We start from the raw sequence: 26,591 nt of genomic DNA on the forward strand, positions 1-26,591 counted from the left end.
AGTGAGGGCGATAGATATATAGAGTGAGGGCGATAGATATATAGAGTGAGGGCAATAGATATATAGAGTGAGGGCAATAGATATATAGAGTGAGGGCAATAGAGGGAGGGCGGTAGATAGATAGAGTGAGAGCGATAGATATATAGAGTGAGGGCGATAGATAGAGTGAGGGCGATAGATAGAGTGAGGGCGATAGATAGATAGAATGAGGGCGATAGATAGGGAGGGCGATAGATAGAGGGCGATAGATAGATAGAGTGAGGGCGATAGATAGATAGAGTGAGGGCGATAGATAGATAGAGTGAGGGCGATAGATATATAGAGTGAGGGCGATAGATATATAGAGTGAGGGCGATAGATATATAGAGTGAGGGCGATAGATATATAGAGTGAGGGCGATAGATATATAGAGTGAGGGCGATAGATAGAGTGAGGGCAATAGATAGAGTGAGGGCAATAGATAGAGTGAGGGCAATAGATAGAGTGAGGGCAATAGATAGAGTGAGGGCAATAGATATATAGAGTGAGGGCGATAGATATATAGAGTGAGGGCGATAGATATATAGAGTGAGGGCAATAGATATATAGAGTGAGGGCAATAGATATATAGAGTGAGGGCAATAGATATATAGAGTGAGGGCGATAGATATATAGAGTGAGGGCGATAGATAGATAGAATGAGGGCGATAGATAGATAGAATGAGGGCGATAGATAGATAGAATGAGGGCGATAGATATATAGAGTGAGGGCGATAGATAGATAGAGTGAGGGCGATAGATATATAGAGTGAGGGCGATAGATAGAGTGAGGGCAATAGATAGAGTGAGGGCAATAGATAGAGTGAGGGCAATAGATATATAGAGTGAGGGCGATAGATATATAGAGTGAGGGCGATAGATATATAGAGTGAGGGCGATAGATATATAGAGTGAGGGCGATAGATATATAGAGTGAGGGCGATAGAGGAAGGGCAATAGATATATAGAGTGAGGGCGATAGAGGGAGGGCGATAGATATATAGAGTGAGGGCGATAGAGTGAGGGCGATAGATAGAGGTGTAGAGAGGGGTGTAGAGGGAGAGGTGTAGAGAGAGAGAGGTGTAGAGAGAAAGAGGTGTTTTTCGTCAACAGCCTTTGATCCAGAAAGAAAGAAACACAGAAAAGTGAGAAATTAGGAGGAAAAGAAAGGTAGGAAAGAGAGACAAACGAATGCAAAAGAATCTGCAAAAGTGAAATAAAAAGGACAGGACGTGTAGGGTGGAGGAGGCAAAGGGAGCATCAAAACTAAGCAGGAGTGGGAATCCTGACACTTGGCAGGGGACGCATTAAAAAATAAGCGATGCGTGCTCTGTGCTGGGGGCGGGGAAGGGCCATTAAAGGAAGGGGATGGAGAGGAGCCTGTGAGAACTCGCGGCGGGGATCAAAGGAAGGGTGGGAGGGACATTGGCGAGCGAGCATATGGGGGTGAGGGGTTGTGCAGCCTGGTGAGCTGAATGCGTGTGGCAGCAGAGGCGGAGTAGAGGTGTAGAGAGAGAGGTGTAGAGAGAGTGGGGTGTAGAGAGGGGGGCGTAGAGAGGGGGTGTAGAGAGAGGGGTGTACAGAGAGAGGGGTGTAGAGAGAGAGGGGTGTAGAGAGAGAGAGGGGTGTAGAGAGAGAGAGGGGTGTAGAGAGAGAGAGAGGGGTGTAGAGAGAGAGGGGTGTAGAGAGAGAGGGGTGTAGAGATAGAGGGGTGTAGAGAGAGAGGGGTGTAGAGAGAGAGGGGTGTAGAGATAGAGGGGTGTAGTGAGAGAGGGGTGTAGTGAGAGAGGGGTGTAGTGAGAGAGGGGTGTAGAGAGAGGGGTGTAGAGAGAGGGGTGTAGAGAGAGGGGTGTAGAGAGAGAGGTGTAGAGAGAGGGGTGTAGAGAGAGAGGTGTAGAGAGAGAGGTGTAGAGAGAGAGGTGTAGAGAGAGAGGTGTAGAGAGAGAGGTGTAGAGAGAGAGGTGTAGAGAGAGAGGTGTAGAGAGGGGGGTGTAGAGAGGGGGTTGTAGAGAGGGGGTGTAGAGAGGGGGTGTAGAGAGGGGGTGTAGAGAGGGGATGTAGAGAGAGAGGGATGTAGAGAGGGGGATGTAGAGAGAGAGAGGGATGTAGAGAGAGAGAGGGATGTAGAGAGAGAGAGGGATGTAGAAAGAGGGGTGTAGAGAGAGAGGGGTGTAGAGAGAGAGGGATGTAGAGAGAGAGGGATGTAGAGAGAGGGATGTAGAGAGAGAGGGGTGTAGAGAGAGAGGGGTGTAGAGAGAGAGGGGTGTAGAGAGAGAGGGGTGTAGAGAGAGAGAGAGGGGTGTAGAGAGAGAGAGGGGTGTAGAGAGAGAGGGGTGTAGAGAGAGAGGGGTGTAGAGAGAGAGAGAGGAGTGTAGAGAGAGAGAGAGTTTGTTTAATTGTTCTGCGTTACGCAAATCTACATTGTGCTAATAAGTACTCAATTCGTTAAAAAATATAGTCACATCTCGAATCTGCTACCATTAGCTAAATAAAAGAAAAAAAAGATATTTCTGTTAAATTATTACAATATTGTTTTGCTTAGAAAACTCAGCGTTTGAAAAAGAGCATTGAATATTGAATTAAAAAGTGTGTCAGCTGGCTACTTAAGTACCTGTTAGTTGCTTGATATGCAACATTTTCAATATTTCAGAGTCTTTTCGTGGCTGTGTGCATCTTAAACTTAAAACGTCTTTGCCCACATCGATTGAACTTCACAGCAAAACGCCCCATTAATAGTACACTCCAGAACATGGGTCGTTTCTCAATACATTCACAACCCTTAGGGCAACCCATGTCATCGGGGGAAGTAAGTCCCTCTTTCCATTTCACATCGTTTACTTCATCTTGCAGTCACTCAGATTGTTTCCAATTTACAGATGTTTTGTTTCTGTAGATTTTTCATGCTACGCATGACTCTTCCACAGATTATGCACTGAACTGAACCTCTAGATGTCTATATGATGTCAGGTCATTTGTGGGTGTTCATCAAAGGCCCCCATTAAGCGAGGCAAAAGAAAGGGCGTGTTTCATGAAGGGGTGCAGATTGCATGCTCATGCAATTATTGGCCTCTCGGAGCGATGTTAGATTGTGTGACACAGCGCAAGTCCGTTGCACGTGTTGTTAGTCTTTGTGTGTGTGCGCGAGGGCATAGTGAAGGGGTGACACAGGTAAGAGTCTGAAAAAGGTCCGAGTAACCAGACCGTGATGAAGAAGAGATGTGTGAAATATGCAGTGGCGCATTTCAGCAAAATATGGATGCAACAGAAAGAGAGAATGAATGGAAAGAAGGAAGAACTGGAGTTAACCAGTAATTGCAATGCTTTACCACGCTCTGGGTGAAGTCAAAAAGCAATCAGAGCTTGAAATAAATACACTTTGAAAGCCATCTACTACAATTAAACTACCAGCTTCACCAGTGTCCACTACTCAAAGAATTTTGTACATTTAACATTTATCTGAATCCTTCGACCTAATTAACTAAATTGAAGCAATACTACATGCCTTAATTTGTGTTTCACAGCAATACAATAATATGTTATTCCTATATTAATACAGTACCACAGCGAATAGTACTACATTGTCGTAATAGAATAGCTCTGGAGACCTACTTTATGTTGTAGTCGCATTAACCCTTTCGATGCTCGTGACAGAACGGTTCAGTCATGAGCATCGATCGAGCTGTGTGACCACGCCCGTTTTCATTATTGCCCAGCACCGGCGGTAAATTTGGGCAGCACGGATGAGGCTAAATAAATCGTGCCTCACAGAGAGAGAGCGACGCAGTTCATCTCTTGTTGTATAGGTAAGTAACTTAACCACCTGATAAAATCTCCCAGAATGCATTGCAGTTGCCTTTTGTGTATCCATTGCTGGGTACCGTCTCAATCCCTGCATCTTAATGCAGAGAGCCCTGGCCAGACCACGTGACTGAGTGCACAGCTGTGAATCCCGAGACCGCGGACAAGAAGGGACAACAGACTTCTGTCCACGAAACAGAGGGCCCATTGTAGACTGCATGGCACAAGGAGACAGAAATCTAGTACAAGGAATCAGGGAGGTACCAGGCAGGGAAAAAAACCCGGAAATAACATTAAGAGAGAAGTAAGACGCTTTACACAGTGCTTATGCCGGGGGTTGCAGGCGATGGGTACCTGCGCTCATTTATGAGGAGTGGGTCATGTTTTTCGTCAACAGCCTTTGATCCAGAAAGAAAGAAACACAGAAAAGTGAGAAATTAGGAGGAAAAGAAAGGTAGGAAAGAGAGACAAACGAATGCAAAAGAATCTGCAAAAGTGAAATAAAAAGGACAGGACGTGTAGGGTGGAGGAGGCAAAGGGAGCATCAAAACTAAGCAGGAGTGGGAATCCTGACACTTGGCAGGGGACGCATTAAAAAATAAGTGATGCGTGCTCTGTGCTGGGGGCGGGGAAGGGCCATTAAAGGAAGGGGATGGAGAGGAGCCTGTGAGAACTCGCGACGGAGATCAAAGGAAGGGTGGGAGGGACATTGGCGAGCGAGCATATGGGGGTGAGGGGTTGTGCAGCCTGGTGAGCTGAATGCGTGTGGCAGCAGAGGCGGAGCGCGGCGTGCGCGCACAAAGGGTCAGGTGGCAAATGGAAGCTGTGCACAATGCGTGTGGTTGTGCTCACATGCACTGTACCCGATCCGCACTTTGGGTGCACTTTTGAAAGCCCTTACTTTAATCTCGCCAAAGCATCCCTAACGGGATGGCTTCCGCGAGACCTAAAAAGGGATTGGTTCTCCTAGCTCCAGGCTACGGTACTGATGTATTCCCTCAGGGGAATATACAGTCAAAACAGCTCTTCAGTAAAAGCCACAAGACACACTTTTTTTTATTCGTGCATGGACGTTATTTTTCAGCATCCTTATTTGAGCATTAGCAAAGGGAAAGGGTTCGGATTGGAGAATACAGCAAACGTGGAACATATAATAATTTAGCAGTGGTTTAGTCCATATGCTCCTCGGCAGAAGACTGGGTTTCAAACTGCAACAATACTTTCTAAAGTGCCCTAAATGCTTAGAGTCTACCAGAGCCAGTTCCTATAAATAAAATATGAATCACGTACTGTCCAGTTAGGTTAAACCTGGGCAGCGCATGGACTGTTCTGGGAGGCTTGCTGTATTAGAGTGTGCACTTGAAGCTCCGCCCATATTTTTCATTGCCTTGTGTCTTTGATCTTTGTAAATGCTGGCTTACTATTCTGTAATTGGCTTGTTAGTCCCCTTTAGTACCGCCTTGTCTTCATCTGTAACCTCCCATGAGGACTGGCCCTTTTACTTCGGTTGTTAATCTGTCTTGATAACCAAAGTTTAATATCTTTTTTAATCTCAATGTATTTATGTTTTATCTCTGTGCCTGTATATATTTTATTGCACTTTTATGGTCTTTGACCGAAATAAAGTTATCAAAGTGAAGAATATTTTGAGGTGAATACAGGTCACCAGTAGAAAAGTGGAACTTGGATACCAGCATTATTACAATTTGTAACAATTCTACAGTATAGGCAGTTTACCACTGCATGCGTAAACCTTTCAAAGCCTCAGTTTGGAACTGTCACATGAACAGAGTCATCAAATGGAACAACCAAGTCTTCAACATAATCACAAAATAGTGTAATCTATCTGGAGTCTGTGCTTTGATAGTGTGGTGTACAACACTAATGCATTGTGCAATGAGTTTCAATGATTATATTAATAATACAAACAACAACAACTGTTTTACTAATAGCAATCTTAATAATAACAACAACAACCATAATGGCCTCCAACAACACCTGTGAATCGGGTCTCCTCTGGCAAAGAGGCTGGTTTAGCATGCAGGTCTTGAAAGTTAAAGCAATAAATAAAAACAGTGCAAATATCAGCTGGGGACTGGGAGGGGGCAGCGTGTATGAGAGGGATAATAATTACCTTTTGTAACAGTTACTAATGGCACACTTGCAAGAAAGCAGCAGTTTCTTCAAATAGACCCAACTGCACTATGCTCCCATACTACTTCCAGACTAGGTTCGAAGAAAATGCTAATTAAGTGGTACAAGAAAAAAATTCACATTTTGGACACTAAATATGTTCACGTGCCAGGCCTATTGGCTTTATCAACGATGGATGGGTCTTGTGTGAGAAAAGGGAATACCGCAGCCTGGTGAAGTGTGCCGAGGCCGCGCCCAGCAGATGCTCTGGTTCTCATGCTGTTTCAGCATGCAAAGCAAATTCCACTCAAATAGTCTTTCCCCCAAACAAAATGTATCGACATTGTAGCAGCTTCAGGTGGGTGAAGGGTTGAGATAGCACGGTGGGATCAAGAAACTGAAACTCAACTCTTTGTGCAGATGTGTTAGCTGAGCACCAAAGTGCTGGAATTTCGAAGAAAAAAAACTCTTCAAGTGCTGAAAAGCAGCTCTGCCTAATTTAGTGGTATTCAGTTCACCAGCATCTGAAGATGGAATGGCGGGGCTATTCCTGCCAGAATTCAAATCCTTGACCTCCTTACATAGATGTCAGCTATCATGAGCTCAAAAAACTGATCCATCTTTCTGCATTCCCCTCTTTTGTAATTCTTTCTTAAATCTGGACAGAGTTTTTTATGACATAATAAAACAGCTATCAAATCACATAAAATATCAAATTAAAACTTGTAAAGCAAACTGCATGCTGACTCTTATTTTAAGAGAGGTAGCAAAAGCAAAAAGTTTTTGCTCATTGAAGAAAAAAACGTCAGAGCGTTGCTAGACAGTGAGGTTAACACACATGAACGCCACAAGGTTTTGTCCTGTTAGAGTCTCTTCGATGGGCTTGGGTCCCAAACCATTTTCTGAGACTAGTTGAACCATGCCCTGTCAAATATATGAATTACACCTGAATATCCAGGTCCAGCTAAAACATTTCCTGTGATTGATACAGTTCACAAAACATTTCCTGTGATAAATGGAGATTACCACTCGCTTTGATGTAAATTTCACCTGAATAGCCAGGTCCGGTTCACACAAAATTTCCTGTGAGGAGATGCACCTTATTCCAGGGGTTGGTGGTGTCTTATTTCTATAGTTCCAGAGTAAGCCATTCTTACTCGAGGAAATAAACTGTGTGAATCTCAAAACTCTTATCTTCTTTTCAATGTATGACGTGTTTACCCATATATTATCTTGTGTTATAATATTACGAGGTTGCTATATCCTTAAAACATAGCCTTATTCTCTCGATAGCTCCCTGTATATGTGTCCAGCCATTACTTTACGCTTCCAACTCTTGAGTTGGTCAGCTGTCCTTCTGGAAGCAGTGGTCTGAAGGTTGTGTCAAGCAGTAGACAAACGGTACGCAAGATACTTTTGACATGCAAATAAAGTGGATTCATCTACAATATAGCATCCTCAGATTGCATGCAGTATCAAAAAGCATCCTCTAGATTCCTAAAACCCTGCATGAAAAAAAATTGCCCTTCATTTAAATTGCTGTACTGTTGCCTCTCCTTGTTCTCTTTCGAATGCCTGTTCCCTTCCTGTGCATGCCTCCTCTCCCAGAGTACAGCCTAATGCAAGCCCTACTAATGCATGTTTGCCTTATTCTCCATCTTTGTACGTGCCCAAAATGCCCACATCTCATTATAGGAATCACAATCTCTGCTTTGAAACCATGTCCATGCAATCTAACAATGCGTAATCTTTGCTAATCTCAACAATCATTTGCGGAAACTCACATACCCTGCCCCCTCACGCAAAACCCATGATCACATTTCACCCTATCAATTTAATTTACCACAAAGAAACTGGAGCACACTGGATGGGCTACTTCAGAGCACAGAACTAATCCCAGCACCATTGGATTAACCACTAACCTTGGGTTCTGGAGCAGAAAGTTGCCCGGCGTAAAGCTCTTTCGATGTCTTGTCTGGGGTAATAAGTGCTATGTAAATATAATTATAATAAAAGTACGCACTTATTATTCATGGATATTCAGGAGTGATACACCCAAAACTCAGGAGTAAAAATATGGATAATGATTGGCAAATCTGACATAAACATTCAGGTGTAACTCAACTCCAACCCAAGATACGAATAAAAAAATTATTTGAACAAAAGCCTTCAGAATCAAACGCTCATCCTCTTCTAGATATCCTTGGTCCCTGTAACTGGGCATCACAAGGCAAATACATTTTTTGATAAGAAAAACTCCATGGCTTTAGGAATTCAACAGTTTTAATTTTACACCCATTCAATTTGAATTATTGAGGTGAATAAAAAAAGGCACGTTCGCCCACACACAATATGTGGCGACCCCGCATGCACTGGCAATCCGAGGGAAAAAAACGGATTAACCATGATGCATTGTGAATGCAAGAGCTTTGAAGTTAATAACCAGTATTTGTTCTACAGTTCTGGCTAGACATTCAGGTCACAGGAGCAGATTACTGGAGAGCTGCACTGTGGAGAAAAAACAAACACAAATGCGCTCTGTGGAATAGTCACTTCGATGAAATAATCCCTCACTGCAGCGAGTTAGGAAATTGGGTGTTACACTGTACAGGCCGGAAAGAAATGTAGCTGTGCTGGCAGGGCACAGCGCATGAATGGCGCCAAATATGCGGCCAGCTCGGCCATTGCAAACAGGTACTATGGAGTCATTTGATAATATGGCAGACTATGCAATTCGAGAACAGACAGGACTTCAGTATTTACACTTTTAATAGGTTCCTTGTAGAAAACACACTATCTCCCATCGGTGTGTAACCTTGTGGACTTCCTCCAAAGGCAAGGGGGCTCAGGGCTGGGGTGTAGGGGAATGCCAAGGGAATTTGTAAAGCTCACACTCTCTATTAGTGCGGCCTTGTAGCGCTTTTGACAGCATGATGATTTTCCAATATAGTCCAGAGGTTTCCATTGCGCTGAAAGTGTGAAATCAGGGCTGGGCTGGGAACCAAAACCAGCCCTGTGAAGGTGGGGGAGTTGTGGGTGCCGCCGAGCTCTTTTCCAGGGACGGTTTTCGGACGATTTTGTTACAGGGCCAATTTTTCGGCCCCTAGGAGCCCCAAACCGGCCCCCCACCTACGGCTAGTCCGGCCCTGTGTGAAATGTTATGGGTGTTGTCCTCAAAGTAGGAATTCAGGTCTTGCTCAGTTTGGCCCCACATACCTCAACAGCCACATATACTTCCACAAACATACCAGACACCTCTGCTCAGCTGGACTCCTGCTTGCACACCCCCACTGCATATGCAGAACCAGTCGTGCGTTCTCCTACTTCGCTCCTAAGGCCTGGAACGTCTTGCCCCTGCACATCAGATCCTCCTCCTCACTTCTTGAATTGCACAAGAAATCGAAGACCTGACTCTTCAACTAGCCCCAACTCTGGTTCGCCCTGGACAGCTCCAGCTTCAATGCCAGGATTCACTCCCAGGTGAGTCGTACGCTAAACAACTACACATAATATGGCAGAACATTGTGCTATATGTGTTCGATTGTGGTGTGCAGGGGCATAAGGCTAGAGGGCTTTTTTACTTGCACTTGCATCTTCTGGTTGGTAGATATGTTCAATGGCCAAGACTTAAGACACGGACTCTCCCAGTCCTCTGTGCCTCTCCCAGTTTCACACAACAAAGTCCAATTTATTGTAAATGATGCATACACGGAGCCTTGCATACCGGCCAGTAAACATAGAAGGAGCTCTGTGAAGGTGCACATAGCTCTCGGGAGTGCAGTACCAATGATGGCCCCTGCTTTGAGGAATTAGCTCCTATGATAGTGCTGTGTTAGGGCAATACATAAACATAGATATAAACTTGTCCTTTTATCCTATCCTACATCTTCAACAATCGCCAACAACAAAGGTACCAGAACGTCTATTTCACGATCCACGATTGGGTAGCTCTACCTACTGTGGCATCATTTTCTAAAAGGATCCTCTCATGTGGTGCGCCATCGGCACACTGTAAAATAGGTCTGTGTGGCAGATGATCTAGACATATGAATCTCTATATCCTCCGGGTCTCCATATCCCCGTAGGTATAGTCATAGCCTATAATCCTCATCAGTGTCTGGAAGAATAGATTTGGCCACAGTCCGCTGGCCTACCTCCATTTCAGATCTGAGACAAGTGAGGGACATGAGAGGAAGGTGGAACTTCACAAGTATAAGAAAAAGAACAGATGAGCACCCATGGTTAGGGAGAGGATGTGGCCTTATGGCTAGAGTGGTGGACCTCAACACTGGGGAACGGGGTTCGAGTCGCGGCAGGGACGCTCAACATCCTGTGATTCTAGGCAAATCACTTAATCTCCCCTTGCTTGAAAAACTGAATGAGTCCTTCTGCAAGCGACTGGTGCTCATGTAAAGTGCTCTGATACCTTCCGGTCAAGTTCGCACTATATAAAAACTCAGGGGGAAAATAGGAATAAAAAGTCCCAGAGTCCCACAATAAGGTGTAATCTTACCATTAAAGATGCATTCTGGTGAAACGTCCACACTTCTGCTCCTTTTCTTACATTTAGGCGACCCCGGTGTCCCACTGCTCCCACTTTGAGGAAGGCTGTCCATGATAAGACACATTTGTGATTGCCGCCAAAACAGACTAAGGTGTAAAGACTGCTTGTAGTGACACACCAGGCTTCCCTGCGGAATTTTAAATCCCCAAGTGTAGGTTGCAATAATGTCTAAACTCCTGCCTGCACGTCTGGGGGCTGTTGTTTAGCCTGGGAAGTGTCGGATTGTTTATTTGATAACACCTGCACAATCTTTTGGAGCTTACCTGCAACCATGGAATTAGGAGACACAGTGATGCAAAGACATAAGGAGATTTAGACGTTGATAGGGGAAAGGAAGCACTGACACGTAGGGTGGCAGGAAGGCACAGACAGAGGGGGGCAAAAAAGGACAATGGGCGAAGCAGAGAAGTACAGACACGGAGGGGCAGAGATGTACAGACAAAGGGGGAAGCATGGAAGTACAGACACGGGGGGAAGCAGAGAAGTACAGACACTGGGGGAAGCAGAGAAGTAAATAATAATAATAATCTTTATTGCGCGATTTAAAAGTAAACCATTGCAAGTACAAATCATTTAAAAGGTTCAAGATTGCATTTAGAATGTTAAATTCATTAGAAGTCAGTATGTATAGATGATAACAAATGAGACTTCCATTTAAAAAGTCATATTCATAATATAAAAAGCCAGCAACAGCAAGTAAAATTTGGCAGCATTATTCCAATGGGGGGTCGCAAACTCGGGGCAGCTCAGTAAGTTTTTTTGCAGCGCGCTCCATGAATCTTACTAGGGCACAATTTAATTTAGTATTCCTAGGGTCGAAACAGGCCAAAACTGCTGCTCTACAGCTTCTAATCATGTTTCTATTCCAATGATGCTTGAGTAGGGCCCGTCCGTCTCTCTGTCAATAGTAGAGGGCACAGGCATATGATGTGTATGATGTCTTCTTTGGGGGTCCCACAAAGTAGGCATTGAACTTTTCCATGTTCTCTTTTCCATTTTGGAAGCAGAGAAGAACAGACAATGGGGAAAGCAGAGAAGTACAGACAATGGGGAGGCAGAAAAGTACAGACACTGGGGGAATCAGAGAAGTACAGACAATGGGGGGAATCAGAGAAGTACAGAAACTGGGCAGGCAGAGAAGTACAGACAATGGGGGAAACAGAAGTACAGACAGTGGGGGAAGCAGAGAAGACGTGGGAGACTAGAAGCCTGCACACTAACAAAAAGGCAATACATTCCTATACCGAGGGACACAATAAGGATTCTGGGGATAGAGAGAGACACAATCACCAAATCCAGGACAGTGACAGACACACAAAGAACAAGTGTGGAAAATCAGCCACGCCCAAGCAACAGGAGGGGTAACGGTGTATTTTGCTGCCGGTGGTTCATTTTGGAGCACATTTTCCCAAATATATGAATATGACAAGGTGTGGTTGAAGCATGAATATTTGGGGGGGAGGGGGGGGTTGCACCTCCTAGCACCCATACTTCCATCGTCTACAGAGACAGACACAAGAGACATGGACAAGGACAGGACTGGCATTTCCATGAGGCAAGGTAAGGCTATTGCCTGAAAGTGTAACCTCCGCTTGCCACCTTAATAAAACAAAACAGAAGACTTTGCTTTTTCTAAGCAAATATTGAGCATTCCCAAGGCAAAAAATGTTTATTTACCGGGAGTGCAGAAAACCATTACATCTTTCCCCGACAAGTGATACGTGGACACCGCATCCCCAAGCAGAATTGCATCCTTCAAGAAACCAAAAGTGTCTAAAAGGCAATACCAGTGGCTGACTTATGGTCTATACAACAGAGATACATAAAACAATATCAGCCCCTGTGTTGTTATATTATTGTTAGATGCTGGAAAGCCATTTATACTTCTGTCTGGCGACCTCCTAGTTCACTAGTTTTAGCCACTTCCCACTAGTCAGTGGTAACACTTTGTAGAGCTTGGTGGAGAAACAAGTATTTTGAGGTAATTCATGAAACATATTTTATGTTATATTTATAACCACTGGGTCGGCCGTGAAACCCTGCTACCCTATCCTCTTCCATGAGTAAATGGGTATGTGGGATATGTACAGCATTTCCTTGCTGTTAACGATCACTTAGAGAATAAAGAAGCTTTTTTTGCCCAGACTCTCCTAAAGTGTGACTGGCTTTGAAGGAGAGAAAGGAGTCCCTTACAGTGCTTAATTTGAGCCAGTGGTTTACGGTGCCAGGCGCTGGCACTCTATTGTCAACACTGACATTTAAGACATGGTGGCGCTGTCTGTCTAATTTGGAAATGAACAATACAGCAGTCGTTTTTTAATTCAATGTACATTAAAAAGGACTAATACCTGCTGCCCAAGCCATCCTTATAGAACTGGGCATCTGGAATAGTGTGAATCATCACACTTATAGGAGTGCGATGGTTAGTAGTTGTGTTGGTACGGTCACTGGCAGTCCTGGCGGGGGTAATAGGTGGTGCAAGCTGCAGTGGTCGTCTCATGAGGGCCCTGGCACTTAATTTTTTACAAATTAAGCACTGGTCCCTTCCTACTTTCTGCTCGTATCTTAGTTCTCAGCCGCCTTGTCTAAGGTTGCCAAACAACAAGAAATAAGTGCAGCACCTTTTAGTAGCTGGCAAGTTACTCGAATTCATAACGTAAGGCATTATTATTTTTTTGCAAAGGGTACTAGCAGAAAAGCGACCTTAACAACGGTCTTGCCTATTACAGTTAGCAGAAGAACCTTCTAGCATTTTTAGCACTAGACGCCACATCTAGAGACCATTCATATCCGTGGTGCAGATATCTCTGTAAACAGCACATGATTCTTGGTTTCGGACATATTTTAGAAATGTGCGCCACTACTCGCAGATGTTGTGCCCCGTGGATGACAGATTTTCTCCTTCTGCCTAAAGTTCCAGAGGTAAAATGTGAACTACCTGAAAGCATGGAGGAATGGCTGAGACAAAAGAAAGCAGGCCTTAGCAGTACTTATCAACATCGGATAGCAACAGTATTGATGGAGTGTGATGGCTGTTTGCCGGACTGGAAACCAAAATCAAACCTAGGAAAAATGTGCAAACCAGACCCATGATATAGGAGGCCGTGACCAGATGGTGCCATTGGGGCATCATTGGGTCATGGCAGACCACCCCACTCGGAAACAGCCCCATAGCCTGCCACCCAGTGGCATAATGGTCAGTCCAGCCCTAGGTGTGTCTAACTGAATATGGCAAGCAAGTGCCGCTAACCACTCACCTAGGGGCCCTAGACAAGAAGGCATAAGGGCCTGAAGATGCAAAGTGGGTGGTTTGGCGGGGTAGAGAGTGCAGCTGTCCTGTCATCATTACACAGTAGGTGGTAAAGAGAGAAGTGCGTGCAATGGGAATAGAGCCCTTGACCAAAAGTCGCACAAAATGGAGGCGGAGCTTGGAGGAAAGAGGCTCACGGGCAAGACAGAGGCCCTCGTGTTTCAATTAGCTTACTTTCTAAACATTCACTAATGTTAAAAGAAATCAAAACAGAGTCTGCAGTTTTATGTAACTTGTTTCATTGCTTTTGGCGTTTGCTCTTGGAATACGAACATTCGCCTCCATTGTTGATTTTTCCGCAGGATTTTCAAAGATTTGGCATACCTCTTGTCTGACTATTTCGAAGAAAGCCGTGCCCTTCCCTGGGACAACACTGCCAATTAACTGTAATTACAGTAGTAAAAAAAATGGATTTTGTCGTCAAAACAACAATAAAGTCTGCCCTGTTCAGAAAGTGGGTCGCCGACTGTCTAAAGGACCATTCAGCACTAGAACAATGGACAGCCATCATCCTGGGCTACATTGACAACGCTCCACCATTGACGCCTATTGTTGGTGGCTGGCGTATGTGATTGGCTGTGCCCTTGTCACGTGCTTGAACCCTCAAGCGCACTCTTCTCACAATATATTCATAGTTACTGATGTAAAATGTTACAGCTAACTTTTAACAGCATCTGTGACATGCCAGACCCAACAGGGCCTAGACACAGACATTTCCCAGCATTCCTACGAAGGGCCCTAGGGCGTGAGGTCTAGCCCACCGCACTCCCTCAATTAGCACATGCACAGCCGAACACACACACGCCAACATGAATCTCACTCAACCGCATGCCAACATTAATATTCATGATGCCCGCCACTGCTCCGCGCCATTTACTGGTTCGATAGCAGGTGTGGCTTGGGCGCCTTTTTTAATGTGTGGGAAACCCGAGCGGCAGTTTTATCATCCAGAGTCGCTTTTCAATGTATTTATATATATTTATTTGTTCTTGGTGTGTTTGTTTACACAAATGGTGTCCAAGTACTTCACAGAGGTAACTGGATTAATACGATTACAGAATACGAATACAGTCTCAAGTATACACAGCACTTGCATTGTTTCTACAGTTCAGGTGTAGATTACAGAATGGATATGGGGAAACAATATATATGTCTGCATGGTTCTAATGTATGCTCCAAAAGCACCAAGAGGTTTTCAGGTGCACCCCTTGCTTATAAATAATGCAATCGTAATACAGTGATTGCAGCGGAGAAGGATTTATAGGACCAAGGAATGCAGTGCACAACTCTTAGTTGCTAATGTAAGGGTAGTGCATTAATAGGGCCTAGAAAAGACATGCTTTTCACCTAGGGGCCATTTTAGGTATTTTTTTAAAGGTATCAATGTATTAATATTATTCGCAGGATTCAATATATTTTATATTGTTCGAGTCATTTAAGCAGTGCTTGACTGCCAGTGCACAGTAACCTTCAGCAGCATTCTGTACAGAATACCAAGATTGGCTCCACCAATGAGGAAGCTTGAAAAGCTGGTTCTGTTTGTTGCTCGTCTGTGTACTAAATTCAGTGACAGTCTGAAGTAAAGACAATGTACAGATAGGGATGGTGGGCTTCTGTCTCTGCTTGTAATGGTTGAAATAAGAGAGTGGGGTGTTAACAGTTGTTAGGTGCCCTTTCCCATTATATACCACCCATGCATTTGCAGGGAGGGCAGCTCCCAGCGATTAATGTCCTTAGCTATGGGCGTTAACTATGGTCAAAACACTGAGGCGAGGACAATAATGCTTGGCTGACTTGGAGGGTGTCCTCACTTAAAAACATAAAATAGCAACAAATAAAAAAAAACAAAGAAAAGTCCTTATCACTTTTCTAATTATTTTGGTAACCTAAGAATACTGCTCAATACCGCTTTGTGCGTTCCAGAGAAGTGGAGCGGCAGTTTATGAAAAGAAACGCGAAGGGCATTATGAAGCAGAAATAGTAGAATGATTTGTGGGAGGTGTGGCAAGGTGTCAAAACTGCCAACTGTGCCACCACGACAAGGAACTCTCATCACAGTTTCATTCCTTGGAACCATTGTGACTTCCACAGTGTATCATCCTTTCTCTTTCACCAGTTCCCTTATTGAAACACTTTAGAACCACTGAATGAATAACGGGTGAACGCATGGGAAAGCCAAAATGGCCTAGTCAGCAATTTGAGTCCCAACTGAAATATTTTCAAGAAGCTAGTGAAAGTTAAAAAAATCTATACAAAAAAAGTTAGAAAAATGACTGCATTTTCAAACAGTGTATCTATGGGATGAATATTTTGATATTTCAGTCTACTTTTGAGATGTGAAACTGTGTCTAATGCATCTCAATATGCAGCACTCTGTAGGATTGATGCACCAACCACCAGAAGAGAGAGGCGAGAGGGCAATTGTCCTCCGGCGGTTGCTAAATCCTGCTCTTTGTATTTTGGAAACAAATGGAAAAGTAGGTGTCTAGACAGATGCAGTGTCTAACTGGGTCTAACACTAAACCTAACGTGTGAGCTCTACTGCTCTCAGTTGCTCCATGGGCTAACCAGCGGGCAAGAGAGGAGCCAGAAAATGAGAATACCCCAACTTTGAACATTAGCTCTGAATGAAGCACGCAAGGGAAGGAAGTGAGCTCAAACCTCCCTAGAAGAGCTCTTTTGATTCTTCAATCCATTTATCCGTTCACCCTTGTATCCACCTGCACTGGTTCCCCTTTACAGTCTATCATTCATTCTTTCATCCATCATGCAATATTTCACCATTTCATCCATATACCCATCCTTACACTGATCATTTGACTTGCACATCCATCAATAAAGCCTTTCGTCCAAAAATTCCTTTTTTACCATCTAGCATCTCAGATTTACATGTACAGTGCCATCCTTGCAATCGTCCATCCAATCCATCCAGCCACCTACTCATTCATCCACCCACTTATCCTGTATCCATTCTCCCACCCATTAATTCATCCACCCACTTATCCTGTATCGATCCATCCACCTACTCATTCATTCCCCCACTTATCTGTCCTATCACTCTACCTTTCAACCTTCATACCATTTTCTATTAAAACATGTTTCTTTCTTCCTTTAAGTGTTAATTATGAGCCTTTGTCAGCCCAGTTGATGACAGAAAAGGGCCATAAGGAACCCCACTCCCTCTAAAGATGATGAGCGTGGGTGAGGGGGGTGTTTCACGACGTCCCTGTCAGCAGCAGTGTGGAATGGCTCATGGGTGTGGGAGGGCCCGAGCACTGGCGTGACGAACCTTGAGCCCCCCCTTGCACGGTACATAGAGGAACCCCCTCTAGACTCAATCAGGAGACCTCTGGCCAGAGTACTGTGTTGAGGGGGGGGGGGGGGCACATAGCTTGGGGGCACAAACGCACCGCAGGGGCTTGTGTTAGCCCACTGGGCCCAAGGCCTCCAGTTCTGGTGTATTATGGAACTGCTTTCTAGCACACCTTGTAAACCTCATCTGCGTTCACCAGCTTCAAGTCAGCCTTAAAATCATAAACATCGCCACCGACTCTACATTTGTCTTGCAAGTGCTTTTGTTTTGTTTTTTAACAATGTCGCTTGTGTATGTTTAGGCGCTCAGAGTTGAGATCCTCCTCAGCAGAACATGCGATGAACCAATTGAAAAAACTTCCAATGTCTTGGGTTTATTTGCCGACCGGGGTCTCCCATTCTGTGCGGGTGACAGGCGTCCGCCGGAAAAAGGCTCTTTCTGGTTACGCCTCATCCATCTCTGCGAGCTCTTTTGTTCGCACCACAGTCCATTTACCCCACTGCCATTACCGACAACGGCTTGGAAATGCGTCGTCACACTAAAGACCACGGCGCAAAAAAAGTGCATTATGCATTCAGCTGACAGAGAGGGGAGCCTGGAGCGTCCGCGGTCTTTATCGGGAAAGCCACTGGTTATCTCGATTCTTCAATGCAAAACCTTTCTCTTGCTTCTTTACCGTAAATACTGGAATATGCCTGCAGGCGTATTCTTAATGCAAAACCCCGACCCCGTTGCGCACAGTAAATAGAAGTCCCAATATCTATAGGGAAACATGAACACCCTAAGCGGTTCAGTGGGTGTATGGGACAGATGAAGACTGTGGAATTGTGACTTCATAAGACCTAAGGGCTTTGAAGCTACGACAAAGAAGTATTCCAAAAGGATTAATCCATCAGGTCAAACAGACCCAATCAAGGGTGGGCCTTTAGTTTAGCAAGGATGCCAAAAGCCCTGGTGGAAGCAAAGAAAACGACCCATTTAACTGATGTTGGGGGGTAGTAAAATATAACAGTTATCAGGGCCCAATGGGCCCGAAGCTACGGCACCTATGACAGCTAAATACCTACAGAGGGCGCTTTATAAGTACCGTCTGACCTTATGCTGGCCGGGTTACCACATATCTGAAAATGTTCCCATGCTATCACCTAGCAGGTTGATGGTTTCACCTCAAACTCCAGGCACATGCAGCACACTATGCTGCACAATTCATCACATTCCTGAGAGATTCCAACTCGGATTCCAGTCCCACACACGCACATCACTTCACTCAGCATTTCTTCAGTCCTCTAGCAAGAGAGAACACTTTTCCTGTTCTATAAATTAAAGTGAGCATTCTGCAGCCCAAATTACAGACACCGGGAGCCTCACACCTCTAGGAACTATCAATGGGTAGGGGCGAGGTGGGAGCAAAACATCGGGTTGTCAGGTACACTATTTTTAATCTTTAATCACAAAACAAACATTTCACCTGCTACATGGCATCCTCCGAACGCACTTGTCCAAGCAAGCTTTTGTTCAATGCTGCCCCCTAATGGTTTAAATGTCAACAGCGTTCTCGTGCGCATCCCAGTCAGAGCAGGTCTTTGTTCTCAATGGGACGCTCCTTTCAAAGGCCTCCATAAATAAGGGAGTGTCGTCACCGCGGCTGTTCCTGCTCAGTTCACAAAGCGTTAGAATAGATGGCAGTAACATCTGTGAGCAACCTTGGAATATTAAACGGTGGTGTGAAAAACCACGCTTCCTCTCGGTAACTGCTCCTGCATGGTGGGGGGGGGGGGGCTGTCTGATGCCGTTCTAGCGTGGGGTGGCTTTTGTCTTGTCTGGCACAGACAATAAGATAAACCAAGTCAGCAAACTGCTAACATCCTTTTCTTAGAATTACAAAATGCAGGACAAGGAACAATCCCTCGACAACGGAGCAAGCCCCTTCTACGGTCGGCCCCCGACTCCCCACCAAGGCTTTTCTTTCTTAGAACAAGAGGCCAGCAACCGCCAGCGTGCAATATTCATGTTTTTGATTGTTGCTTCACTTTCCAAAACAGAAGCTCCAAAGGAGGTGGCTACCGCTGGGAGCAGCATTCGTGCAAGTCACTAGAACGCAGAAACCTACACCCATAATATTCAATAACATCTATCCCCCTACTCGGCCCACAATCGGTAAGGTTAACAATCCAAGCATTAGACAAAGAACAACTGTAGCAAATGAACCACACCCATTCAGCAGGAGACTGGTAAGGGTGTGGTATAGAACCGGTGGTGCATTTTCAAACATACTGTCGCAAATGTATTAGTAAAGCATGGTGTGGTAGCACACTGCCATATACACATGCACATTTGCCATGAAATGGACCTAGAGCTGCACAGACATGCAGTTTTACCAATAAAACTGTATATGAATGATAATGTGTGGAAATCCGACTTCTTCGAATGTTTATCTTTCGGCATCTCCAAGTAAAGTGCCTTGATTTGTTTTGATCCTATTAAAATATTTATTTCCACCACAATGCAGAATAACAAAGAAGTGTTCCATTTGTGCTTTTGTAACTGTTGAGATATTCTGAAATATATGTACAGTTCATATAGAGGTATTCAAATTGTGTGGTGTGTTATGAAACAACTGACACCTTTCCTTTCACACTCCCTGTACCCCAGCAAGACTGACTCAAAGTTCACTTTATACAATCATCTCACGTGCAGTGAGAGAAAGAAAGGTAAACACCAATCTGCATGCCTGAATGCTGAAAGAATGAGCAGCAATTTGTCAGACGACAAAGCATAACATTTTACACCCATCTCTGAACACACAGCAAATGCAACAAATCAAAAACTCAATGTCAATATATCCCTATTGCTCACTCATCTTCTGACTCCAGGATGGTTAGTTCAGGAATTGTACACCTCAGCCCCCTACTTCGAGTGCATATACTTGTATGTGTAACCCATAGACTGTTAGACATCACAGAGCAGTGATCATGGTTAGAAAATAAAAATAAAGCTGTTCCGCCAATCAAAAGGGTGCACAAGTCGAAATGTAAAGCTAATAAAACGCTTACACGTTTTGCCACTTTCCTCTAGTGCCAAGGGCATTCCATCGGGATAACTCTCGCTCAGTTTCTTATTTAGCCTGCTCGCCAGGCGCGAATGGCGCCACACCTCATTAAAAAGACCCCTAGAGTTAACCCCTCCTCAAAACAGGCACATTCTCCTTCCACACAAAGAAGGTGTGCGCGAGCAGCCAGCCTCGCTTTGATTAGAGAGCGTGCCTGGAAACGCCCGCGCTCAGGAGGGCCGCCCCTCCAGCTGCGCGGCGGCGCGAGACTGACGGGCCCACCTTGCAGCCGGCAGGCCGCGTGCTGCTGGACTTCCGCTCACCGCTGCCGCCCGCCCGCGTGGGCGGTTCACTCATGAGCAGTCTGGGCTTCTCACCTTCCTCCCCCACCACATTCCTCCGGTGGCAGCCCGGGGTCACCCGAGGCCAGCCCTGCTGATTACACACATCCAGCACGGGGAGGCGGGGCAGGAGACAAAAGGTTAGGCCGAGGGGGGGCAGGCTGGCCGCAGCCCCAGACTCCTCGCATTTGCACTATCTCCCCGACATTGACAGCCTTCACTCAAACCAGACTGTAAGAAAACATACGTAGCTTCCTGCCCATGCCCCCCACACATTAACCCCACACCTCTACCATCAACCACCCCGCATGGTAGAGGAAACGAGTAAAGCCGCCAAGCCAAAATCTGGGCTGAACAACCAGCCAAGGTGACTGTTTTGTACACCGATTAAAATTACTGATACATTAATTTCTAAAAATGTGTTCGTTCTTCTAGCAGAGAGAGCAGCTGGACATTTGAATACAGCATTGTGATGCTTTCTGGCACAACAATACAAATATAGCCATTTGCCTTGGAGCACACCTAGCGAAAGTTACAACAGTTTTACCATATTATACCCCTGGAACCTGGAGTTCAAACTCCGCAAGTACAACAGTGTAGCCAGACCCTTCCATCTCCATGCACAAAATATCTTTACCAAACCACATTATAAAGTGGTGCCAGCGACCACATCTGGCCCTAAAGTAATCATTTAAAGTCTATAAAACCATCACACCAGGGCAGGCCTTGGGCATGGGCGAACTGGGCCCAGGCCCGGGGCGTCAATATGCAGAGGGGCGCAGCAGGGAGCTGCCTGGCTTAATGTTATGCAAACAGCAGTTCGTCCATCACACTTTGTCTCAATCGGGTCCTGTTAAAGCCTGTGTAAACAGCCCTTAATGTACATCTGCATAAATTGTTAGCACCCCCATCAGCCCCCTGCCCTCCACCTATCTTCCTCAAACCATAACGACATTTTGGATGCACTTTTTTTTTTTACAATCTTATACCTAAATGTTGTCTGCGCATTTTGTGACAGCCTATTTTATAGTGTGTGTAATGAAAGTTAAAAATGACGACTTGCATAGTCACGGTGCTTTCTGTCACAGACTAGGACCTCAGAACACTAAAACACACAAGTCACTAGTCCCCATTGCACCAACCAGACTTAAATTCTGTGGCTGGCTGTTCCGTACACAAACATGAGTAGTGAAAACATCAACCAGTAGAGGTGTCATAACATAAAATAGTGCACCTCTCACTGATCTGTTTAACTTGTGTTTATTTTTCATTTAAGCTGTGGGTTATTTCATATGCAGTTACCCAAAGGTGAAAGACCAACAAAAAAAGTTACAGAATATTATGTTCTTTTCAGCCACGCCTCCATTGCGCTCAGGATCACAGTTCCCGTACCTTTTTAATGCACTTAGATTGCAGATAGCCTCTGTTCACCATGGCAACTACCACCTTTCATCAAATAATCGTCACTGAGAAGCGTCATCCAAGGGTATTCTCCATTCCTAGATCTCCCACTCCTGCTATAGGCCAGCCTCATACGCGCAGAGCCCGATTCACAAAGGGATTTATGACTCCTAAAGTCAAGAGTGCGGAGTTTTCGCAACTTCGCACTAAAGTGGCGAGATTCCACACCGAGAGCGGGAACTCTGCATTCTTAACTTCATGAGCCATAAGTGCGTTTGTGAATCGGGCCCCCTTCAGACCACACGGTGCTGTGACCACACACACTCAACCCCCATACTTTCCACACCATTCGCCCTCAATCGAACATAAAATATTTTCTTGTTAATGTTATTATTAGCTCCATGCATGGTGAGCAAAGAAGAATCTACAGAGGGGGTGAGAATTAGAAGCTATTATGAAATATATCTAGAACTGCACACATGCTCCAAGATCCTGAGGATATGTTCCCTAAACCAGGGGTCTTAGTTGCTTAGGGAAGCACAAAATGTCTAGAAACGGGAATGGTCTGCCTCCAAAAAGAAGGCAGATGGTCACGGTAATTAGATACAATGAGCGGTATTCCTGCATTAAAAAAGCTACAATGTAACCATCCCCAGAGGTCTGGCTTCTCGCCAGCAGGCTGTGGCGTGCGCCTCGCAGCCCTGCCGGTGTTTTGTGGTCCAAAGAACCAGCTGTAGGTGAAATACTGTGCTACCCTTCCCTTTCTCAAGCGGTCTTGTATCATCTGCTCCGCAGGCCCTCGCGGGACACAATACCAGGTGTGTCTAATCAACTACGGCAATATCTGACGTCAGTATGTGACGTCAACAGCGTACCATCACAGGGCTGGTTAGGATACACTCTGGGTAACCTGTTCCTGTCGTTAAATGCCGCATCATACTGTACCCGCCTGAGGTCATCGCTGCCACTCTGTGCCGATTAACACTGTGCCGCATATATATTTAAAAAAACAGCACGCACCTGCCCAGCACTATGCCTCGAATCCCCGACTCCAGCCACCAAAGATGTTGTGCTTTTAATCCTCGGGGTCACCTGCTCTCAAACCCGAACCCTCTAACCCGTGACAACACCTGCCCCAGTGCACTTTTCTCTGGCAGTTGAACCCCTGAGACACCCTGTCCTTGAACTCACGCATTCGCCTGTACCACTGCCACATAATGTGCCCCCCCCCCGCACTGCTCTGACCTGTGCACCATTACAGTAGCCGAACACGTACCACTGCCTGTCCTTATACACCCCCCCCCCCTTACCCGTTCCTATCTCACACACCCACCGCCTCTTTAATGTCTGGCACTGTCAGCCCTGCAATGTCTGCCCCTAAATCCGGTCCTCGCCTGCCTCCCTGGGTCTGAAAACCTCCAGTCCAGGCCACCCCGATCACCGTACTTTTTAATGCCGGCCATTCCGTGCCTCACCATGGTCTCTAAGTTCTTGTCCCACTATGTGCCCCGCAGTTACAGCTACCACCTCACACTGCACGCCCTGTAATCCATTCCCTCGAATAAAGTTCATCTGTGTCTTTCGATCTCACCAGCCCCGCACACACGCGCTACTTTCTAAATCCAGCCTCCTCGTTGCCCCTCCACTGTGTTATGTTAAAATACATGTATAAAGCGCACGTACACAGGGGTGGTTTCTTGGCGCTACTTTGATTGATACCCAAGTCCTAAAGAGTTATTCAAAACTTCTTCATTTCAACGCCTCCCTATTAGCAACCCTTCCACCACGGCCATCTACTGCCCTCTCATACAGTACCCTACTGTAAAATGTGCTGTCGTCCATCCCTAAATAGGATGCCTCCAAACTAGCTCCCCGCCAGTGCCTTCCTTCACGGTCCCTGCCCTATATATTTACCGCATAATACACCACATACATTAAGTTGAATAACCCGCATACTGTCACCGCGCGCCCTTTGTTTAACCCTCCCATCACACCTCCGCTACCCAGTAACTGAAATCCCAGAGGGCCAGATGTGGGCCCAGCAGGGCCAAGGCTTGTCTTGGCGACAAAAAACAACAAACAAACAGACTGAGGATGAAGCGTTCTCGCGTTAACCCCTGCGTGCACCCTGTGCTATAAGAGACTAACTGCCCCCTCCCTCCCACGCACTCAAAACAAAGCCCCTCTCAGCCTGCCTAAAAGAGGGAGTAACAACACACACACACTCGAGACCCACTCAGTCATTACCGCAAGGGCTGTAAATAAAGCACCCAGCTGTGCCGAACATCTGCAGCCATCAAACACCAGCCACATGCGACGCATCAGCACAACCCCTCTGCAAACAGCAGTTCGAAAGCACATTTTAAAAGTCTGGTTATGTTTAAAATGGTTTCAGGCACTCTCTCCACCCACACGAACCAACGTATCTGCTCTTTCAAGATTAAACTTGTAGCTGTTCACAAAGTGACGGTGACCTTTGACCTGTTCTGTTTTTTTAAATCTCGGGTCTGTTTTGGGTCGGCGGTGTAAACTTCGAGAGAATCCGGTGCAGTGTGAGCGATGGCTCTGTGCAGCCTCTGACTGCCTCCTCTGTGCGTTTGATCTCCACCGGGACGTGAGCGGAGAATTAATGGGCCAGCGACCACCACAAAGAGAGGAAATTACCATGTGAAAAAAATACCCATGAATGTCCCCAAACTCCGGTCCATCCCCCCTCCCCACCTAGCAAAATAAGGGGGCTTCGGATACGTTCCCAGACCCATTCATTTTCAACACGGGTCTTTCTGCACCCAACTCCAAATGAATTCAAGGACAGGTGAAATGTGTTTGAACGGTGGATACATTTAATTCCCAGCGACATATTTTACTTTTCCTTGCTGGAAGAAACTATTGGGGAGGGGGGGGGGGGGGGGCTAAAGAGGGTGATTGCATCTGCATTCTGCTTAACAGCAGAATTGTTTATAGTTCGGTACCAGCGGGAAAAACTTACCAATTTTACCAGTTAATTTAGAGGTGTGGTGTGTGTATTGGATGAGAAGAGGCGGTGGGTGTAACGTGGCTTGAATTGAGAGGTGTATACTTCCTTTTTCCCCCTGCTGCCAGGTGAAGTGGGAGTCCATTTGCATTTTTTAAATACCACCGATGTTCATATCGGGTGCTCTTTTTTTGTTTGTTTGAACTCTGCTGCAAGCTGACCTGGTGCATGCTGAGGATTACGTGACTGCCATCGGTTGTCTCGCACTTTTCACGATCCAAATGCATTAATTAAACAGTAAGAGAAGAGGAGCTTCATTCTTAATATTTCCCTAGAATGTAATTTACCCCACTTTTCAGACACGCACTTTACACCCGTTCTGTATGTCACACCTGGCTGTGCAGAACCCACCCCACACACATTTTAAGCGCCACACTTTAGTTACTGTCACAAACGCAACATAAACACTTTATATATGCAGAGTACTCCCACACAGCCCTTCTTCACTTTAAATTAATCCCAGATTTACGCAACACAGATATCACTACCTCACCCCCAGCGCCCCCCACACACACGTTGGAGACCCACCACGCCGACTCAATCCTTCTGGGAACCAGAATGTCTGCGGCACTCTAGCTCCCTCAGCTGCACATGCACTGCCGGCTGCACGCGGAGCTGCACTCCAACTGGCGCTTCTCAGTTGGCTGCACACGTCGCTGCGCTTGCACTACCGCCTGCTCAGTTTGGCTGCTTTCCGTGCTGCACTTGCAGTCCCGGCTGCGCAGCCCGGACAGCAGGAAAGCACTAGACAAGGAACGCAAAAACGCCAGTCTCACCAACCATCCCTCCAGTAAGATACATAAACAGAGCACAAAGTCTGCGAACTTACTATTTTGGGGGGTGCTCCCGGGTGCTAATTTTGCTCAGAACTTGACAGAGAATTGGTGAATGCTCCTCAAACTTGAAGTTGCACCTTGTCGTCAATCCTTGTGGTGCTGCACAGATTGTAGCCCGCTGTCAAGAGGTCCCCCTCTGCACGACAGACGCCCCTGCTGCAAAGTCCCCCCCGTGGGTAGCGAAGGGATTCCAGCTGCCAAAGGAAGGTGCCCGGTTGCAAAGCGTAGGTGTCCTGCTGCAGAGTAAGGAGGGTCCCGCTGCACCCACGTGAAGCCCGGGTGCCTGTGTGCCGCACAGAGCGCCTCCAGTTTGCCTCTAGAGGGTGGCCTGCTGCTCGCGTCTCCTCATCCTCGGTCAGTGGCCCCCATTGTAGCAGGCTCGACCTGCCTCCCGAGTTTGGAATCTCAGTCCTCTGCCTTCAGCAGCGCCGGCTCCCGCGCCTCCCCTCTCCATCCCAGCTCCTCCCATCCGAGCACTGGCTCCTCCTCCCCACAGATCGCAGCTCCCCCTCCTGGCCGGCTGCAGCAGCAGCTTATCCCGTGCCCGCCACACCCCCGGGAACACCGACCTTACGCTTTGGAACAAAGCGCCTCCTACCTTACCCGGCGGCTAGCGCCTCACCGTGAGTGAATGCACCTGCAGTAAGTAGAGCAGCCAGGATGTCATGGGCCCTGGTGCAAGCACACATTAATGACTGCTGCTGAGGTGGCAAAATACATTTATTAGCATGCACCGGTCCCCGGTGCCACTGCACTCGCTGCACCAAACGGGAGCCACGCCCCTCTGCACGAGG

At 46.1% G+C, this 26,591-nt stretch overlaps 1 protein-coding gene across 1 annotated transcript in view; it reads right to left on the reverse strand.

The window, feature by feature from the left end:
• The window catches only part of SEMA5B (semaphorin 5B), an 848,743-nt gene extending 822,509 nt beyond the window's left edge, over nucleotides 1-26,234 (reverse strand). The window contains exon 1 of the mRNA XM_086957072.1: nucleotides 25,791-26,234. The gene's annotated coding sequence lies outside the window, so the exon portion shown is untranslated. The remainder of the gene's footprint in view (nucleotides 1-25,790) is intronic.
• Nucleotides 26,235-26,591: the final 357 nt, after the last annotated feature.

This window comes from Lissotriton vulgaris, chromosome 2_1 (assembly GCF_964263255.1).
Source record: "Lissotriton vulgaris chromosome 2_1, aLisVul1.2, whole genome shotgun sequence".
NCBI lineage: Eukaryota > Metazoa > Chordata > Amphibia > Caudata > Salamandridae > Lissotriton > Lissotriton vulgaris.